The 20,612-nt window shown below is 37.0% G+C and overlaps 1 long non-coding RNA gene across 9 annotated transcripts in view; it reads right to left on the minus strand.

Moving 5' to 3' along the window:
- The window catches only part of LOC147826231 (uncharacterized), a 113,847-nt gene that overhangs the window by 28,304 nt on the left and 64,931 nt on the right, over positions 1 to 20,612 (minus strand). For 5 of the 9 annotated variants that reach the window (XR_015439348.1, XR_015439352.1, XR_015439349.1 and 2 more), the window contains 4 exons: positions 17,526 to 17,692; positions 16,824 to 16,995; positions 321 to 427; positions 97 to 200 (listed from right to left, as the gene is read on the minus strand). This is a non-coding gene — a long non-coding RNA (uncharacterized LOC147826231). Of the gene's footprint in view, positions 1 to 96; positions 201 to 320; positions 428 to 4,445; positions 4,671 to 16,823; positions 16,996 to 17,525; positions 17,704 to 20,612 lie in introns of all 9 variants that reach the window. The other 4 variants (XR_015439350.1, XR_015439355.1, XR_015439353.1 and 1 more) reach the window with 4 other exon arrangements.

A 20,612-nucleotide genomic window follows, 5' to 3' on the forward strand; every position in this document is an offset into this window, starting at 1 on the left:
TTTGTTAGCAAACAATGGCCTGTAAACAAAATGTTCCTCACTTACTTCCTATTGTTGTAAATAAAGTTTTATTGGAACACATTTGCACCCACTTACCTACATACCATCCATGGCTGCTTTTGAACCGGAAGAGCATATGTAGCTGAGTAGTTACAGTGAGATCATATAAGCACAAAGCCCAAATTGGCCACTCACTGACTCTGTAGGGAAAGAGATTGCCTGGCCTTAGTGGCAGCCCATTGGGAACAAGAGGGTTAAAACTCTTAACAGCTGAACTCTAGTTAAGGCCATTCTTATGGAGACATAAGATAGCAACAAACCTTTTGATGTCAGGCTCACTCATTCCTCCCAATGAGTCCAGAACCCATAATCTCCAGAAGATATGTATAGATCTTTTATTGCCTTCTTATCTAAAGCTAGAGACCTTCTGTAAGACAGAGAAAGTGGTCTTGTCAAAATTGTGTCATCATAATTTTAAACATTGAACATGTACAAGGTATTAAATGGCCCAAGAAAAGACATTCTTTAGATACTCACATTTGCTGCCTGGACCCCTTTTCCACATCCTCAAACCTTCATAAAATCCCAAGCCTCTAACCCTAACTGCACAATTCCTCTGTTGGGAACTTGCCCATTGTTCCCCTTGGCAGTGTGCCCTTATGTAAATAAACTCTTGCCTTTTCTGCATTCTTTGTCTATTGGTAAAATTCTTTGTACTGCCAATATCACCAGCCCTTCATATGCTACCTCAAATGCATGGCATGTCCCTGTTTGAGAAAATAAAAGCAAATTCTGCAAGGAAGCAGTGGAGGGCCTCCATGGCCTGGCTCTCCTTCTGCTTCTGTCTCTCAGATGCATCTCACAACACAACACATTGCTTTGAACACTGTTCTCCTTGCCATCATTTCCAGCATGACCAGACATGCTCGACACACTCTTCTCCCTTTGCTTGACATGCCACATCCTCACTTGTTCCTCTGAAAGACACCCTTCAAAGCCATTGTGAAGTAAGCATTGTTAGATTGCCCTTTCAGAAGAATGACACATAGAGAACACTCAGTTAATTTTAAACACCATTACTATTATACTATTAATATTGATGTTATTTGCAATTATCTTAAACTTGTCAACTCACTTTTCCCATTTTTCATTTTGTCATCCGTGAGACAACAAAAAATAATATTGTGGCATACAGAAAAATTCTGCACACAAAACTGCTGGAAAACCGAAATGCTGAACACACATGAGATTTTAATATTAAAACATTCAGCTTACAGGATCTTTCCTCTTCATTTATTCACTCAATCTGAACCCTGACCGCACATATACAGGGAGATAAACTGAGAAGTGAAAACCAGAGTCTGAAGAGCTATTTGGGATTATTTCTGTCACTGGTATTGACAGTTGGAAATGGAGTACATCGAGCCCAAGTGTAGCATAAAAGATAGCACCTTGGAATACCATGGTGACCTCCGGCATAAACCTATACAAACTGCTGCAAGGTCTTCACGATATATTGAATTCCTGAATTTATGAATGATTTTTTACCATCTTATTTTACACTAATTGCAACTTTTCTTTCTACATTTGTACCACTGGGTAGAATATTAGTCATGAAGTTTAATGATAGCAGGGGGAAGAAAGAAAACACACGTTAAAAATACACACACACCGAATGGATCTTTAATTTCAGGCTGCCATCCTTCCATTGAGCCCGGCTCAGCGCTCCTGCAGTGTGGGGAATAGCAGAGTGTCTGGCTGCATTTTCCTGCCAGATGGAAGAACCAGAAGCTTTCAGCAGAGGGAAAGGTTCTCTCAAAAGGGCATGCTGAGGACATGGCTATTGAAATATGCACAGGAAGTCATGTCACACAAAGCGATGACAAACTGGTCTTCAGCACCAAAAGCCTGATACTGGATTGTAATATCTAATACTGAATAGAGACATATCCAAAACTGAGGAACTGAGGCACCAGCAACAATCACATTCTCTGAAACACTAGAGGGCAAAACTCCTTCTGATAGTCGATGTCAGCCAGGAAAGCTGCCTGTTACTCCTGTTTTGCAAGTGAAGAAAGTGAAGTTCTCCTCTAAAACATTAACTGTGCAGCACAGCTCAAAAGCTGAGAGAGTACCATGAAGACTTCCTTCAAGTCTTCATGAAGGAAGCAGATAAAGAATACATTTCAAGAAATATCAGGCAATGGCAGAGCTAGGACAACTGATGCAGATTAGAGCGAATCAGCTTAGAACACAGGCCACAATAACAGAAGTAGTATCTGTGTTTACTAGGTAATAGTTTCACATTAAATGTTTACAAACACTGTCATATCATCTTCTTTAATAAATCTATAAAGTTGTTACTATTCTAGATGTTTGACTGATCAGAAAATGGATTCTTAGAGAAGTTAAGTGGTTGCAAGGTTCTATGGTTAGCAGATGGTGGAGCCAGGATTAGAATCCAGGTGAATCTGACTCCAGAGCTTGAACATATGACCATCATGAAACACTATCATAGGCAGTATAAATGCTCCAGCATCACCAGAGCATTCTTCAAAGGACACTTGTGTGTTCTGGGATTAAGTAGTAAGAAAGATGTAATATGCTTGCTTTCTCTTATTTTGAAATCAGGCTAGTCAAGAAATAGGCAAGAGAAATGAACAGACACTTCACAGAGGAAGAAATACAAATGGCCAACAAATATATGAAAAAGTGCTCAACATCTCTGGCTATTAGAGAAATGCAAATTAAAACAATGCTAAGAGTTCAACTTTCTCCAGAAATAAAGCCAGTTATTGACAAATCAAACAATACCAAGAGTTGGTGTGGCTGTGGTGAAAAAAGAACTTTCCTTCATTGTTGTTAGGCATATAAAGTAGTCCAACAATTATGGAAATCAGTATGGAGATTTCTCAAAGAACTGAAATTAGAAATTCCATAAGACTCAGCAATCCCCCTGCTGAGTATCTTTCCCAAAGAGCTTTGGACATCATGCTACAGCAATACATGCATACCAATGTTTATAGCAGCACGACTAGTAACAGCTAAATCCTGGAAACAACTTGTATACCCATCAACAGATGATTGGATACAAAAATGTAGTATCTATATATAATGGAATACTACTCTGCTATAAAGAATGACAGATTTGAGACATTTGTTGGAAAATGAATGTACCTGGAAAATGTAATGTTGAGTGAAATTAACCAGACACACAAGCTTAAATACTGTATGGTATTTCTTATTTGTATAAGGCAAAGTACAAAGAAAGACAATAATAAAGGATGAATAGAAAGGGACAAGGAGATGGCTCTCTTGCAATAGGGAAGTGGTCCAAGGGAAAAAGCACACGGGATGAGAAGGAAGGTAAAATAAGTAGAATAAAAATATGCCATGTACAGGAATCTAATAACTTTAATTAATGTAAACATTATAACATGAGCTAAGATTAATAATATAAATAAGAATGAAAAAATGGATAGGTGAATTGGAGAAAGAGGAAGGGAGGGGAAGGAAAGGGGAAGGAGATTAAAAAGAAACAACCTGTGGTATGTATATGTAACCACTCCCCAAGATGATTGAAAACTGCACAAGCTGCACACATGTACTAATAAGGTAATAGAGAAAATCAGGCCAACTAAACATTCCTGTTTGTTAAATCCCTTAATTGGGGTTGCCACATTAACACTTAACTTGGGCTAACTTAAAGTGGCTCGGGTACATGAGGGAGTCACAAATCTACCTATTTCTTTTCTCCATAACAATTTCAATTTCATGGTTACTAGGTGGGGTATTATTATCTTCTTAGATATAACAACAGAGATTCAGATCAATTGGGTAAGTGATTTAAAATTGCAGTCAAAGGGCCGGGGATTTAGCTCAGTGGTTCCGTCGACTTCCTCGCAAGCACAAGGTCCCGGGTTTGATCCCTGGTACCAAAAAAATTGCAGTCAACCAGCGTTTAAGCTCAGATCTCGTGTAAGAGCCAGAGATAGAGATGATAGAAAGACATAAATATTGATATTCTGTGATGTTACTGGAGCTCATCAAAAGGTATATGACCACTTTGAGGTCAAAATAATTAACTCTTACCTGCTTTACTTCAAAAATATACATGTCATTTATCATTTATCTGATTTTTAACCCACACATGGTTAATTGATTGTTTATCAAATGAACATGAAGCCAAAGATCAAAAGAGGCTAAATTAAATATCTAAAGATCACACAGAAAACCAGGTTCTTGAACACAAAGCCTGGAATTCCTCTGCCCAGACCAAGCTTCCTTGTTTTATCTGTTACTCTTCCTATTCAAAGACGGAGGTAGTAGATAATCTCACTTGTTTAGTTGGGTCATTCTCATCTGTGTTTCACTTTCCAGCTGAGTATTTTATAAGTACAAATACCTGTTAAGAATTAGAGTCACTGAAGTTATATAAATCTTACCAGTGAAAGTAGGGTCATCTTGCTAATGAGTAGTTATGATCTCCTTCTCTCCCCCATTTTTATAATGTGGCACATTTCACAAAAGCCACAGCTTGAATCACATTTATAAAAATACCACTGAATTACACCCTCTAGCAGGAAAATTGGTTTAGTGACTCATGATCTCAGGCTGCCTTTCTTTTCAGTGCCTGTTAATTCTATAATTTCATCATTTTTCTTCTTTTCCTGGTATTAGGAGAGAGTCAAGGAATAGAAAAGAAGGAGAAAGAACATACAAATCACACCATGATTTTCTGAGCAAATTGAAGAAAACTTATGAACACTGAGTTATATCCCATTAAAAAAACTACCCAGAGTAATCACACGGCCTGTGAGGAACCCTAAAAGCCCCTCTGTGGTGGTCAAAGGGGAAGCTGGCTATTGAATGTAATGGGATTTTATCTCTGTAGTGGATGCACAGATTCAAGCAGCCAAGAGTGAAACAGTATAAATGCTGGCTCTTGAGATGCAGAAAATACAAGACTCAGTTTCTGAGGGCAAGCTTTATCCTTATACTCCAGCTCTATCCCCCATCTCTCTCTCCTCTCTCTCTGCACACACACACACACACACACACACACACACACACACACACACAAGCAAATCAAAACAGAATGTTGCAACATCAACATTCAGAGTTACTTGGCTACTATTTTGTCGATTGCCTCCTAATATTTAAAATTACATAAAAATCAATTTGGAAAATTGTAACATGTCATTGTTTATAAATAACTGAAAACAGTATGGAAGGTAACAACACAGCACTATAGTTTCACTGTTTTATGAAAAATAATACAAAATTTCATAATTAGATAATAACAGAGTAACTATAGTTAATATACTGTGTCTCATTGTCCTCGGAGTAGTTCCTTAAGGTATAAGACATCGACAAAAAAAGATTCTCTCTTTCAAGGAAGGGAGAGATATTAGCACAAAACATTCTTTTCAATGAACTAAGAGGAACTAGTGGTGTAAATGAAACAAAGTGGCATATATTCTTGTGTTCTGGGTTTTCCCCATGCCTCAAATCAATAACTTGCTTTGTGAAGACCTGAAGTGATGATTTGTGCTCACTGCCTTCTTATAAATAGCGTGAACAATGAAGCTTTACTGACCATTCCCAGGCTAGATCACACTTTTCTACCTCAGGAAAGAAAGCAGGAGTGAAGAAGTAGAAGGAGGTGGAGGAGTCATGGGCATCTCCTACTCAACAACTGTCGATACATGGAAGGAAAACCTCAACAAAACAACTGAGAATTTTCCTTGTATTCTGGAAATAGTGCTTTTAGAGTTCCAAAGTGTTGCTGCCGACAGACACTCTCCACTACCAATCTCTTCCATACTTCACTTGTTTGGTCTGAGATTGTTTCCTAAGAAGAATGGAATATATAACTTTATCTATTTCTCCTAATGCTTTTCAGATGATTTCAGAGCTTGCACAATGGAGTATCATTTGAACTGTGCTCAGAGAGTACAAATGCTAAGAAAAACAGGCAGAGGTTTTGTGTCCTCCTTCAGGCCACCTCCATTAATCAGTGCCCTCAACTCATTTATGGAATCAAATCCCCCATTTGGAGGTACAGAACTAGATTTGAAGGTAGCCCTTAATACCTGTCTTGTGTCCTATTTCATTATCTATAAATTAACAGCCTTAGAACTCATTGGCTAATAAGCTTTGATGGCCCTCAGTGCTGTTTCAATTTTAATTAGAGGTAGAAAAATTTTGCCTTATCCAAGTGAACTACCGAACACAGACGGTCCCCAACCTTCAATGGCATGACTTAATGTTTTCTTAACCTTACAGTGTTGTAAAGGCAATATGCATTCAGTAGAAACTATTCAAATTGTCGATTTTGATTAGTGATGGGTCATACAATCCTTTCATATGATGCAGCTTCTGGCCAGCCCTAAGTTCCCAAGGTGGAAAACTGATGCTCTACAATATGCTGTGCTGCTAAGCTAGGATGTTCCATGGGTCAGGGGAATCGAGTATATTCTTGTGATTTACAATATTTTCAAGTCACAATGGGTTTACTGAGACACAACTGGATTGTCAGTCAAGGAACATCTGTATTCTAAAGTATGGGTACTGAAAACCTCCTACATACAGCTCTCCATGTGGACTGTGGGTTGAGCAATCAATTTTAGTATGCCAAGAAAGGTAGATTTTTCTCTTGTCTTTCCTTCTTTCTTCTTTCTTTCAACCTATCTGTTAATCTTTGGTGGTTACAGATGTCTGTGATTTAGAATTATGAAGTTGAAGAGATCAACACCAAAAATCTTTTGAGACCATTCACTGGAGAATTTTTATTTAATTAAGACAACTCTCTGGGGATTCGGCTCAGTGGTTCTGCCGCCTGCTTTGCAAGCTCAAGGTCCTGAGTTTGATCCCCAGTATCAAAAAAAAAAAAAAAAAAAAAAAGGACAACTCTACTCAAGTGGCTGGCCATCCTGAACTTTGCCCACTTATATTCATGATATACTATCGTGCTTTATCAACCAGCTTTTGAAAACCATGGAGTGGGAACTATCTGGATAATCCTGTCTGCTTAGTTTTAAAAATAAACTTATTTGACATATTGTTAGATTTTCCTCTGAAAAAGTTTATGTTGCAGTTTATGAATTTATCTTCAAAAATATGTCATTTTTCTCAGCAGGCATCTAATTTTAATGGCAAGCAAGACCCTTCAAATTTGGCCCTAACCACAGCCCTGGTCTCATCCCTCCTCATTTCTGCCTCCCTCCACACTCCTCCCTGCCACTCATTCTGGACCGTGTGAGTTAAAGGCCGATAAGTTTCCCTGTGCAGACAGCTCAAGCACTGTCATGCCTTCTTGGTTTTGATCAAGCAAATTTCTGCTTTTGTAGGCTTTCCATGCCCCCTTGCTTGTTTACTTTGAAAAATCCAGCCTACCCTTTCTGTTTGAAGTCAAATGCCACTCTTCATATGAGACAGCCTCTGTTCTATCCACCTGGCACAGACACACCCACACTACCAGAGTGTGTTTACCCAACCATCAGGGTGAAGCTTAGGATTCTGCACAGCGTGAACACAGTATCAGCCTAAACTGCCATACAGAGCTTTCTGCTATTTCTGATGAACTAGTGAGCAAGATCTCCGAAACACATTTGTAAATAAGTTTTGAATGGAATGGGATTTCTTGTATTTTTCACTGCAGTTGTCTGCTCCCTTATGTTTTGAGGGTACAATTTGGTAGTTACATTGCTGCTGCTGTTGTTGTTGTCTGAAGATTATAAAGTAAGTTTATACCTATCCCTGAAGAAAACAAATCAGAAAGCAAATGCAACATGGTAGCTGAGAAATTTTCCTGATTTCATAAATAGAATCCAAGAAAATTATACCAGAGCCTTCAGAAAGAGGAACCGGCAGTGAAATCTAAAGGACAGTATTAGTGAGTAGTGGTTAAGATTGCTGACTCTGGAAATGCAAGGTAATCATAGCTGCGTAAATATCAATATCACCACACATTCTCCAAAACATACAGATCAATTCATATAAATAAATCCACACAAACTCCATACTTTCAGCACAAATGAAAGATGAAAATAGCTATACAGGTAATTTGGAAAAATAAATATGCATTTCTAGCTAAATGTTGTCACAAACCTATTCAGAAAGCTAGGAATGTGGGCTAGGGGAACAGAGGGGTGACAGGAACAGAGGCAAAGAGACTCAGAAGAATGTGCAGAAGACAGAACAGAAATTAAGTAAGCTAAAGTCATCCTAAATGATAAAATACAGCTAGGAAGTCCTGAAATATTAGAGCACTGGCTACAAGGGAGAGGATTAAAATTGGATGTAAAACTTAAGGAGACATTGTTGAAAAGAAACATTGTAGAGTAAAGTAATAAAGGGGAAGAAAAGAGACATCCACTGAAGACTAGTCAAAGAAAAAATGAGGGTGACTCTCTAAAGATCCTCCCAGAAAATATTTTAAATATTTTTTAAATTATAAAAAGAAAAGCACAAATGTATACCTGACTATTGCTTCCTGTACCATTCCCTAGTGTTGTCTTTTAAAGAAACCATAGGATAGTGACCTTGAATAAGAAATCAGGGAAACCACACCAATCGGCCCAGCCATTCTACCAAATATACAGATGTATGCAATTTTCTTCTATGCAAAGATACTATAAAAAGAAAACAAAATAAAAAATTAAAATTTTAGATGATAAAAATTCTTCCAAATAAATAATCATAAAGTTAAAGAAAACAGTAAGCCAAGTGAAAATTATTGTCAATCTGTTGGAAATATGAAAAAAGGACATCAGTTTAGACATAATTAAGAACAAAATGTGGAATAAAAACAAAAAGAAATGAAATACTTATTGGTTAATCTCAGGAAAGAAATAGAAGAAGGTAATATCATATCATAAAGTAAGGCTAATTATATAGTACCTCTATAATATTTAAAATAGATTTTAATACATATTTAATGAGGACTCTTAAAAAAGGAGGAAAATAGCAGAGCCAATACACATTTTAAAGAAAAGGAATAAGATAGAAATTGGTTGAAATGAGAAACAAAGAAAAGTCAACATAGGTATAAACAGAGTCCCTGAGGAAAAAAAAAAAAGGCAATAAATAGAACTAATATTTTAAACAATAACTCAAGAAAACTTTCTAGCTTTTTATATATGTACAAGTAGCATGTGTCAATTAAAAATAAAAATACAGAAATAAAAGAAAATCTGATCTATGTATTAATAGAATCAACCAAGTATATGAGAAAATTGATCTGAAACTTTTTACAACTTAAGACTATTCACATTTAATATTAAAAAATTCTATAAGTCTCTAGAAAGAATAATTTACAGGGCAAAAGAACTTAAAAAGCATCATATTTCTCAGAACCAATATGCAAAGCAAGGGAATAATTTAATGGCATTTATAATAAAATCAAGCAAAGAAAATGTGCATCAACAAACTCTATATTCCGCTCTGCTATCTTTGCACTATTGAGATTAAGAATTAACATTTTTAAATACAAAACTTTTCAAGGGGTACTATAACCATGAGTCTTTCTTACTGATGAGTGTCATCCAGCAAAGAAGTGGCTGGATAGACAGCCCAGTTTCTAAATCTCTAAGAATAAGGATAATGAATATACAGTAGTCCCACCATATATGTGAGTTTCATATCCTTGGATTCAACCAACAATGAATCAGAAATATTTTTTAAAATAACAGAAAGTTCCAAAAAGTAAAACTTGAATTTTCCACTCACTGAGCAGCACACTGAATCCACGTGAATGAGGTGATATGTGGTTACAACACAATCTTTAAATCTTGAAAAAAGGAAATGTTATATGGTTGCACCTTATGTTGTTGATGTGCACTCTATAGTTAGGTCTAGAAAGGTTACATCTGTACTGAAGATATCTGGACTTTTTGTTGTCATTATTCCCTAAACAATACAGTCTAACAATTACTTACATTACATTTATGTTGTACTAGATATTGTAAGTAATCTAAAGATGATCTAGAATATACAGAACAATGATACTGTAAATCAAGGTAAATTAACTTTTTTTTTGGTATGGGGATCGAACTCGGGTTCTTGCACTTGAGCAGCAGGCAGCGAAACCACTGAGCTAAATCCCCGGCCCTAAATTAACATTTTTAATGTGAACTTCAGTAAATTAGACTGGTAAATAATTTCTGTTTAGAAATAGCCACATTTTCTCCCTGATTCCATTCTAGAAGGAAGAAAGAAATTACTAAAACAGTGTTCTCTTCTCTGCTTTTATTTTTTTATTTTTTTGGTAGACATTGTAGTACATAATAATTACATTCATCATAGGGAGTTAGTATATGTACATTTCTTAATTCTTTTTTATTTTCTTCCCCTCTTCTCCCTACCACTCCCTGCATCTCTTGGATCCCTTCATATATATATATAAATGTGAATATATATAATATATATTCCATATAATATATGTAATGAATGGATTTATATATAATATAATATATAAATCCATTAATATATGTATGTATGTATCCTTCTGTATATATGTATTTTATATACACATTTTTGTAACACATGGTGATCACATTCCTGAAAGGGATTTGGTGCATGTACACAACACTTTACAATTCCATCTTCTATTTTTATTTCATTTCCCTCCCCTCCCTCCACTTTTACTCTATCAGTTCCCTTTCCATATTCCAAAGATTCACCTTGCTATTTCCTATTGTCTAGTTTTTATTTTGCCCTTTATTTATATGTTGGTTTTCTCATATAGGAAACACTGTGTGATATTTAAGCTTATATGTCTGATTTACTTTCCTTAATATTATAGTCTCAAGGTGCATCCATTTTCCTACAAATGAATCAAGTTTAGCATTCTTTAAAATACTGTAGTATTCTATTGTATATAAATACACATTTTCCTTATCCATTCATCTGTTGATGGATATATAGGCTTCTTCCAAGATTTAGCTATTAGGGGCCCAGATACCATCGGTAAGTGCGTGCAGATCCCAGCGAGAAAACTGCTTGGCCCAGATTGGAGCAAGTGAACAGAACCCAGCAAGGGCCCGGCCCAGACACCAGCAGCTGGGGTCCACGGGCCCCAGCCAAAGGCAACCCTGGAAAAGAGCTACACAGGCACAAAAGCAACAGCCATCAGCCCACCCAGTTACCATTGGTAAGTGCACACAGACCCCAGCCAGAAGCCTGCTTAGATGCCAGTGACTTGGGTGCACAAACCCTAGCCAAAGGCCCTCCCAAACAACAGCTATGCAGGTGGGCAGGCCCCAGCCAGAGGCATGCCCAGATACTATCTCAAGTGTGCTCAGGCCCCAGCCAGAATCCCACCTGGACAACAGCACAGTGCAGGGATCCACAAGGCCACCATTCTGAACCTAGGAATTGCCACAATGGTGAGCAGCAGAGAGAAGGCTTCTCTGAGGCTTGCTGAGAATTGAAGCCCACTGGGCAAGTAAAAAAAAAAAAACCTCAACAAAGGCACAGCAGGCTGCATCTGTTCAAATGAGAAAACATATAAACAAGCCTCAAAACCAAACTTCCAGATCACCTAAAGCAACCCCAAGGAACAACAAGTTGGAACAATCTGATAACAAGATTTAGCTATTAGGAATTGTCCGGCCATAAACATGGGTACACAGGAATCACAATAATATGATGTCTTTAACTCTTTCAAGAAAATACCTAGAAGGGAAATAGCTTGGTTGAATAGAATGTCTAGTTTTAGTTTTTTGAGGAATTACCATATTAATTTCCATAGTGGTTGTGCCCGTTTACACTCTCACCAACAGTGGAAGCCTGCCCTCTTACCCCGCCACCACACACAGCCTCACCAGCGTTTGCTATTTGATTTCTTGAACATAGACATTCTTTCTGGAGTGACACACAATGTCAATGTTGTTTTAATTTGCATTTCTCTGATGGCCAGCCATGTTGAACATCTTTTTATATATTTCTTTGCCATTTCTTCTTCACATAAGAATGCCTATTAATTTCAGATGCCCATATTTAATTGGTTCTTTGAATTTGAGGGCTCTAAATTTTTTTTAGTTTTCTATATATAATAGATTTTAGTTCTTTAAGGAGTAGCTGGTAAAAAAATTTTCCAATTTCGTAGGTTCTCTCTATACTTTGATGCTATCCTTTGCTGTCCAGAAGCTTTTTAATTTGTCATGATCCCATCTGATGGTTCTTGGTATGATTTCTTGTGCAACTAAAGTTCTGTTCACAAGGTCCTTGCCTACATTTATGTCTTCAAATGTTTTATCTATTTTTTTTCAGAAAATTAAAAATTTTGTTTTAATATTTAGATTTTTGATCCATTTTGTAGTAGTGCATGGTTAGAGATATATGCCTGGGTTCAATCCTCAGCATGTTGATAGCCAGTTTTCCCAGCACTATTTGTTAGAGGCTGTTGTTCCTTTAGTGAAAGGATTTGGCCCCTTTGTCAAAGATAAGATAGCTAAGTGTGTCTGCAGTTGTTTCTGTTGTTGTTGTTGTCCGCAGCTATTCTGTTCCATTGATCCAGCAGTCTGTTTTTTTGTTGTTTTCCCAATACTATGTTATTTCTATCACTGTAGCTTTGTAGTATAGTTTGAAGTGTGGGATTTTGATGCCTTCTGCCTTGTCCTTGTTGCCCAGAATTGTTTTTCCTATTTGAAGTCTCTTCTGGTTCCATATGAATTTTAGCATTCTTTTCTCTAGTTCTATGAGAAGTGCTACTGGTATTTTGATTAGGATTGCATTAATCCATAGTTTTGGAAGTATGTCCATTTTGACAATGTTGGTTCTGCCTATCGAGAAATGGAATATCTTTACATTTTCTTTTTTTTCTTTTTTGGTACCGGGGATCAAACTCGGGTCCTTGTGCTTGTGAGGCAGGCAGCGGAACCACTGAGCTAAATCCCTGGCCCTCCATTTTCTGATATCCTCTTCAATCTCCTTTTTCAGAGTACTGGAGTGTTCATTGTAGCGGTCCTTCACTTCCTTGATTTAGTTAATTCCTAAGTTCATTTTTCTAAATGTTATTGTGAAAAGTATAATTTCAGTAATTTCTTTCTTGGTGAGTTTATTGCTGGAGTATAGGAACACTATTGATATTGGAGTGCTGAGTTCATATCCTTCTACACTATGAATTTGGTTATTAATTCTAAGAGTCTTTTCATGGAGTTTTGGGGTCACCTTTGTAGAGGACCATGTTATTTGCAAATAATGATAATTTAACTTCTTCCTTTCCTGTCCATATCCATTTCTATTTTTTTTTCTCTTGTCTGATTGCTCTGGATAATGTTTTGAGAACTGTGTTGAACAGGAGTGGTGATAATAAATATTCTTCTCTTTTAAAAGCTATACTGAATAGGAATGGTGATAGTGGACACTTTTCTCTTTTCCTGATTTTAAAGGGAAAGCTTTCAGCTTCTCCTGATTTAATATGATGTCAGTCATTGGTTTGTTATAAATGGGTTTTTATCAGATTGCACTTGTTTGCATTTTAAGTGTCTTCTTCCAGTCTATGGCTTGTCTTTCACTCACTCAGTGGTGTCTTTTGATAAACTGAAGTTCTTAATTTTAATAATTCTATCTCCTTAGTGATTTCATGTCCAATTTTAAAAATCTTTGGCTATCCTGAAATGATAAAGATCATCTCCTATATTTTCTTCCAAAAACTTTCTTGCTTTATATGTCACATTAGTATGTGGTGTTAAATTTTACTTGGTGTTAAATTTTGCTAGAATGTAAATCAGGATGAAGTTTCATTTTTTTCTATTTGAAATTAAAATGGACTCAGCACCACCCATTGGAGAGATCATTTTCTAGCTACTTTGCTGAAGTGCTGCTTTCATAATAAATCAAGTGTCCCTTAGGTATGGGTCTCTTGTGGCACCAACAGCATACAATAATAAATATCATTACCTCATCACAGGTTTGGAGGTGTCCTCCAAAATTATCTTAGCTATTCATATTCTTTTGCAGATCCATAAAAATTTTAGGACTGGCTTATAATGTCCAAAAAGGACATCTACTGACATTTAGATTATCCAAATCTTCATTCATTTATCTTTGCTTCTACTGTTGCCAGTCCATTGTTATACTCATCAGATGAATTCTTAATTGCAAAGACTGCAATTTTCAGTTCTATAGTATTCATTTGAATCTTTTTGTTGTTTTTACCTTTTTGTATAAATTCTCCATACATTTTTTCCAACTTTTTCTCTATTTCTAAACATACTAATTATGGTTATTAACCATGATACCTGCAATGATTTTAAATTTTGAGCCCTTTTCTCCCTGTTTGTTTGTTTGTTTTAGCATAACCTATAAGTTTGCATTGGCTTCCTGATACTATGGGTAATATATTGTTCGGGCCCTGGATAATGTTATAGATTGCTCTACAAACAGGTGAAGGTTTATGATGGTTGGGCTTTTGTTCATGCATTCATTTGTGGTTGTTTCATTTTTGTTGCTGTTGCATTTCCTTTCATAGACAGGCTGAGTACCAGCAGATCACTCCATCCTGCCAGCCTTTGCTAGGTTTTACCAGGGCTGGGCTATATTTGCTTTCCTTTGCAATCAGAATGCATCAGTCACTCCTCAAATGCCCTTCACTTTGGCGAGAGACCATTATTTCTAGAGTCTCAGGGGTCTCAACATAAAGTCCAGAGGACTTACTAAGGTGTTTATTGTGGGACACATGAACTTGACCCTCTTTCCTTCCAATGTCTCATAAAGCTGAAATTTCTACTCAGTTATTTTGCCTCCCAACTGCTATTTTCTGCTGGGTTTCTTTGAGACTCAACCCACACATGTGCAACTTAGGAACTGGTCAACAATTGAAGAGAAGTTGTGTGTAGATTTGGAGGATCCATCTCTATAGTCCCTTCTCACTGAGATCTTTCCCCTTTCTGGGATACTGTATAGCTGCTTTGTGACCCTGAACTCCGACCTCTGTACCAACACAGCAAAAGTGTCATATTCTGACTAATTTCCTAATAGAGGGTTTGCAGACAGAGCAAGTTATCATCCCTAATGAGTGTGTGTGTGTGTGTGCGTGTGTGCGTGTGTGTGTGTGTGTGTGTGTTTCCAATACTACTGGGGATTGAAACATTGGACCCAGGGGTTAGGTATGAGTTCTACCACTACCTACACCCCGCCAGCCCCATGAACCAGTTTATTCTTAAGTTATACTGACATTCCATGTCATTTTTGTTTTTAATCCCCTATTAACTGGAATATTGATCTGTGTTAAAATAACACCTGGAATCATGCAGTGTTAAAACTAAAAGAAAAATCACATTGCTTTTTCATTCCAACACCTTAATTTCAAATATGAGAAAAATAATACATATCTAAGGTTAAATAATAGATGCAAAGGTCTGTAATACTTTATTAAACAAATAATGTTCTACTTCCAAAGCCTTGCATGGACCTCCTTTCCTTGCACATCATATTTCCATTCTCAGTCTCTCACTCTCTCTCTCTCTCCCCTCTCTCCCTCTTTTCCTCCCTCTCTCTCTCTCCCTTATTCTAATAAGGTTTTCAAATTTTCTTGTGAGTTTTTGTTACTACTACAAAGTAACAATCATATTCTTATTATTTAATATGGCTATTATTGAAAAATTTATCTCTGTTAGTATGATGGTTGCTTCAGTAAATTTTTCTAATATTATCATCACTGCTCTTCCTGTCCTTGAAGCAATAGTAGTGAAGATTCTTTCTCTGGCTGAATCCAAAAGAACATTTGTCTCATTAACTCAGAAAATACTGTCACAAGCTAATTCATTTGGTAGTAGAGGTAAGAATGGATGGCATATGCCTTCATTCAGCAAATGTAGTTTCAACCCATTAAAAAAACAAAACAAATATAGCAACACATTTATCTTTGTGTTTGTTACTGTGGAATTAATGTCCAACAAACAAAATCTATACACAGCAACTGCCTCAGAAAAGCAACTTCCCTTTCTTTCTGAAATAGACAACCTACCCCACAAGTTCATTCTCCTCCTCACGAAACATAGCTATTGTTAGAACAGAAACCATAATTCTTCTTATTAGAGAAATTGATGCTGAGAAAGTCAACTAAGGCAAAGTTTCTATTTCTTCTGAGCTTAAAGGAATAATAATAATTTTCCTCCCAAATATTCACAGATAATCCATCCCATAATGAAATTTTAAACAGAAGCTATAGGAAAAACTGCTCTGTGTACTTCAAAATCCAATTTGTTTGCCTCATGGCCAAATAACAAGGCAAAATTTACCAGGCTATCTCATCAGTTAAATGTCTGTACTGAAGACAATGGGATGTGGTCAGGGAGAGAGAGCTTTGCAAGGAGGCATGGCCCTATGTTGGGAAAAGCCTGCAGCCCAAGGTAATTTGTGGAGTTCTCCCACCCCTGAGGCTAACAACACTCACAAACTATACCATGTTTAAAATTTCATGTAATGTTCTAGGGGTGTAGCTTAGTAGTAGAGCACTTCCCTAACCCACAAGGAGCCCTAGGTTCTATCCTTAGATACACACACACACACACACACACACACACACAATTAGGTACTATTTGATTTTATTGGCTTTCAGAAATGGAATCGATTTTTATTCTGTATCCAAAAATGACTTGCCAAATTAATTATTAATTCTAATAATTTATTTTTTAAATATGTAGTGTTTTCTATTCGTAATTATTATATCATTCACAAATAACAACAGTTTTCAGTCTTTCATCCTAATACTGTGCTAAACGCCCTACCTCTGCTATCTCCTCCCTGGACCCAACCTTGTAAAGTAGCCACCATCATCCCTAGATAAAGAAAGCAAGGCCCAAGTTCAGTACCTTGCCAAGGCAAAATTCAAGCCAGGTCTTTGATGAATCCACCTTCTCTAAAGTCTGTGCAGTCAGCAAAGTGCTTCTTTCAGGACACAGCTTCCTATTCCTTTTCAGCTCTGTATCCCATTCGTGAGAAACTAGTTTTTGTTCATCTGGTCTACTCTGAATAGTCTAAGCCCTGGAAAAACAGTAGCAAAAGAGACATACAAGGGTTTTGTGATCATTGAGCTTATACAATAACATAGAGGAAAGGCAAGTATCAAGTAAAGAAATAAATTATTTTTAACGTAAATGTTATAAAACAAAGGAAATGGCAAGTGAGAGCTAATTGAGTTGAGAGAGAGTCTCTTCTAAAGAGACTCTTTTGTAACCTGGATCTAGCACAATGAATTGCCCCAACCAAATAAAGACTTGAGAGCTAAGTGTTCCCAATGGAATGAGCAACAGGTGCAAAGGCCCTGGGCAATGCATCTCCTACCTCAGAGGTCCCTTCATCCATATTTTCTCCATCTTTTAAAAAAATTCAAGTAAAAATAACTTTTGAAAGACCTGGAAATGTCATTCCCTTCAGAAGGCATTATAGTTTACCAGGATAAAACATTTTAATATAAAGAAGTTCGCAAAGTGAAGGTTCTCTGGGGGAAGCATTTGAGAGATAGTCAATATCTCTGTGCACCTAAAAAAGAAATCCTATCACAGGCTACTCACCCAGCTACCCTGGCCTCCTCCAGATCCTCAGGGAAAGGCTTCACTTTGGTGTTGACCCTCCACATTGAAGAAGTGACTGAAGGACTTGGTAAGATGGTATCTTCCCAGCCACAGTAAATCCCCAACACACCACTTTTCCATGATCCACTGCTTTGTGAGTTGGATTCCTGTAATGAGACTACATTTCTCTGTAGCAACAATGATGTGATTACAAATTAGATCCCGAAGCAAGTTCAGAAAAGTCAGACCAACTGAAAGTGCTACTTATCTACTGCAAATCAGAAATGGAAAATGGAATTCTATTACACAACTAGGAAAATAATTGGGAGAAAATATTGAGTAAGACGTCTTTTATCGTGAATGGTATTGCATAAAGAAATCAGGTTTAAGAAAAATGATTAAGAAGGGAGATTTTTAAGGGACTTTTCTGCCAAGTTTTGAAAACCCTAGTGAATGATGGAGCAGGATGTTTACTTATGTTTTACTTCACTTCATAAACTTCTACTTTCCTTATTTTTGTGTAGCAGCCATACTAGCTTTCTTAGGATGAATAGCAGTCACAATTAGAGCTGACTGACCTGAGGTTCATCTTCAGGTTATGAGGGCAATGAGGACTCATACAAGGTGCAGAGGGAGCGGGAGTGAGGTGGTCCTCAAACTCGCACACCCACACAAATTACTTGGAGGATGTATGAAGACAGACTGCTGAGCCTCCCACCAGATCCTCTGATCAATTATCTAAGTTGAGCATGCAGAACTTTGCATTTCTAACACATCCCCAGGTAATGTCAATGCTGCTCACCCAGGGATGACATCTGGAAAACCTGTTCTAAACATCAAAGATCATAGCTGGAAACCAAAGGGAATTCTCGCAGGGTCACTGGGGCTAGAGGTAGTGGTTGTATTCGGTGAGGCTGTGTCCCTGACTGCTAATGACAGCTCTGGCTGGTTAGGAAGGACCCACCACTTGTCAGACAACAGCCTCTTGAGGAGTCTGAAAGCAGGAAAAGTTCCTCCCACATTTATCCATTTCACTTCATCCAAGAGAAAATTAATTTCTTTTTTTTTATTTTATTAAATTCTTTTATTGCTACATTGTAGGTATACAACACAATTACATTTCTCATTGGGAATTGTACTTTTACATAATGCATCTTGGTTCTTATTTTTCCCCCATTCCTAGCCCTCCCTTCACCCCCTCCACCCTTCCCTATTTACAAAGACTTTATTTCCATTCTTTCCACTTCTCATCACTTTTCCTTTCCCTTCTTTCCTTTCCCCTGCCCCTCCCACTACCCCTACCCCTTTGGACCTTTCCTTCCTATTTTGCATTATTGATTATTCATTCTAATCATTGGTACATTTTAGGTATACAATATAATGACATTCATCATTGGAAATTTGCACCTTTACATAGTCTCTCTTGGTTCTTATTTTTCACCCTTGCCCAGCCCTCCCTTCAACCCCTCCATTCCTCCCTATTTACAAAGATTTTGTTCCTATTTTTCTATGAGAAAATTAATTTCTGTGATTAGCTGAGATAATGTAGGAAGTTGATTTAACCCTTTCAGACCACAAACACACTATTCGTAAAATGTCATTTCAGAGATTACTGAGATCCATATACATATATTATAAAATGCAGTGAATGTTTAAATTCAAACATTTTTACAGTAAAAGACACATTCCTGTTATCCTTCCCTCCCCCGACAAAAAAAACTTTCATTTCAAACAGATTTATCCCATCATTCTTGCCACTTTCTGAAGAAGTTCTGGAAGACTTATTTCATGAACCTTTAGGTGCACTGTCCTGGCTACTTTGATGTCCTGAATAGATCCAAAACATTTATTTTTCATGGTCATATTGACTTTGGCAAGGAGTCAGAAGTTACACAGTGCCAGATCCAGTGAATAAGGTGGATGAGGACACACTGTAATGTTCTTAGAAGCCTGCCTTTCCATTGGATGGCATTTGGCAGTAGCAGCCACTGCATAAAGATACTCATGAAAGAGGACTTCCAGAACTGCTTTGGAAAGTGTCAAGAAGGATGGGATAAGCACATTTAAGACAAGGGGGAGTATTTTTAGGGGGATTAATGGTAATGTATCTTTAACTGCAATAACTTTTTATTTATTGAATATATATATATTCAGTGCCTGCTAGTTACAAAAAAATGCTTAATAAAAGAAGTGGGGGAAACGATTTAATCTAAAGGGAGATAAATTCATTATGTGAATAGTTTTTTTAAAGTATCATAAATATATTCTAAGAGTAGCACAGGTAAAAGGCAATGAGAATTTAAAGATGGGAAGAATGCTTCCACCTGAAGAAACAAGTCAAGAAAAAGTGGTATTTGGGTATGACCTTGAACAATAGATTGGATTAAGTGTTTGGGAAATGAGGGGCATAAAATGTAAATGACAGAAAGAAAATAAGTTTCTAGGAAGAAAGAACTATGTAGAAAAGAGTTATAGACACAAGAGTGGGACATGTATATGGGAGCAACCAGAAGTTTGGGTTGGCTGCGTGGTAGTCCATGAAAGGAAGGGGAATGGAAGGATGGAAAGGCAGACTGATGTTGGACCATAGAGGTCCTGAAATAGCAGGCAAAAATTGACTAGTTGTCAGAGGAGCTCTTAATGGCTGTGACTGCGGGAGCTACAGTTTATGGTAATCCACTGGGCAGCAGAAAATTTGAATGTACTGACAACAGTGCTGTAGTAGTCCAAGCCTGAAGAAAGAATCCAGAGTTGGGCAAAAATGAGAAAAAAGAGGAAAGAGTTGTGATATGTAATGGAAGGAAGGATCATTACATTCACTGAGAGCAGAGATTAAAAAGGAAAGGGAAAGTAGACACTGATAACTCATATTTGGACCTGCTTCACTAAATGGTAAGATCTCTAACTGGATTCTTTGAAGTTTTAAAAAATATTCAAAGTCTAAGAGAATTCCCATAATTTACAGAGAGTAAAATTAAATCTTTATTATAAAATTCTAACTTTTCCTTGGACTACAATACCTGAGGCAAGTAGTTATCAGATGTTTTTATTATAATCTACATGTACACAGGTGAAAATATAAATTTA

The sequence above is a fragment of the Heterocephalus glaber genome, unplaced genomic scaffold, assembly GCF_053883595.1.
Source record: "Heterocephalus glaber isolate CG9 unplaced genomic scaffold, H.glaber_assembly_v1.0 deba00001472, whole genome shotgun sequence".
Lineage (NCBI taxonomy): Eukaryota > Metazoa > Chordata > Mammalia > Rodentia > Bathyergidae > Heterocephalus > Heterocephalus glaber.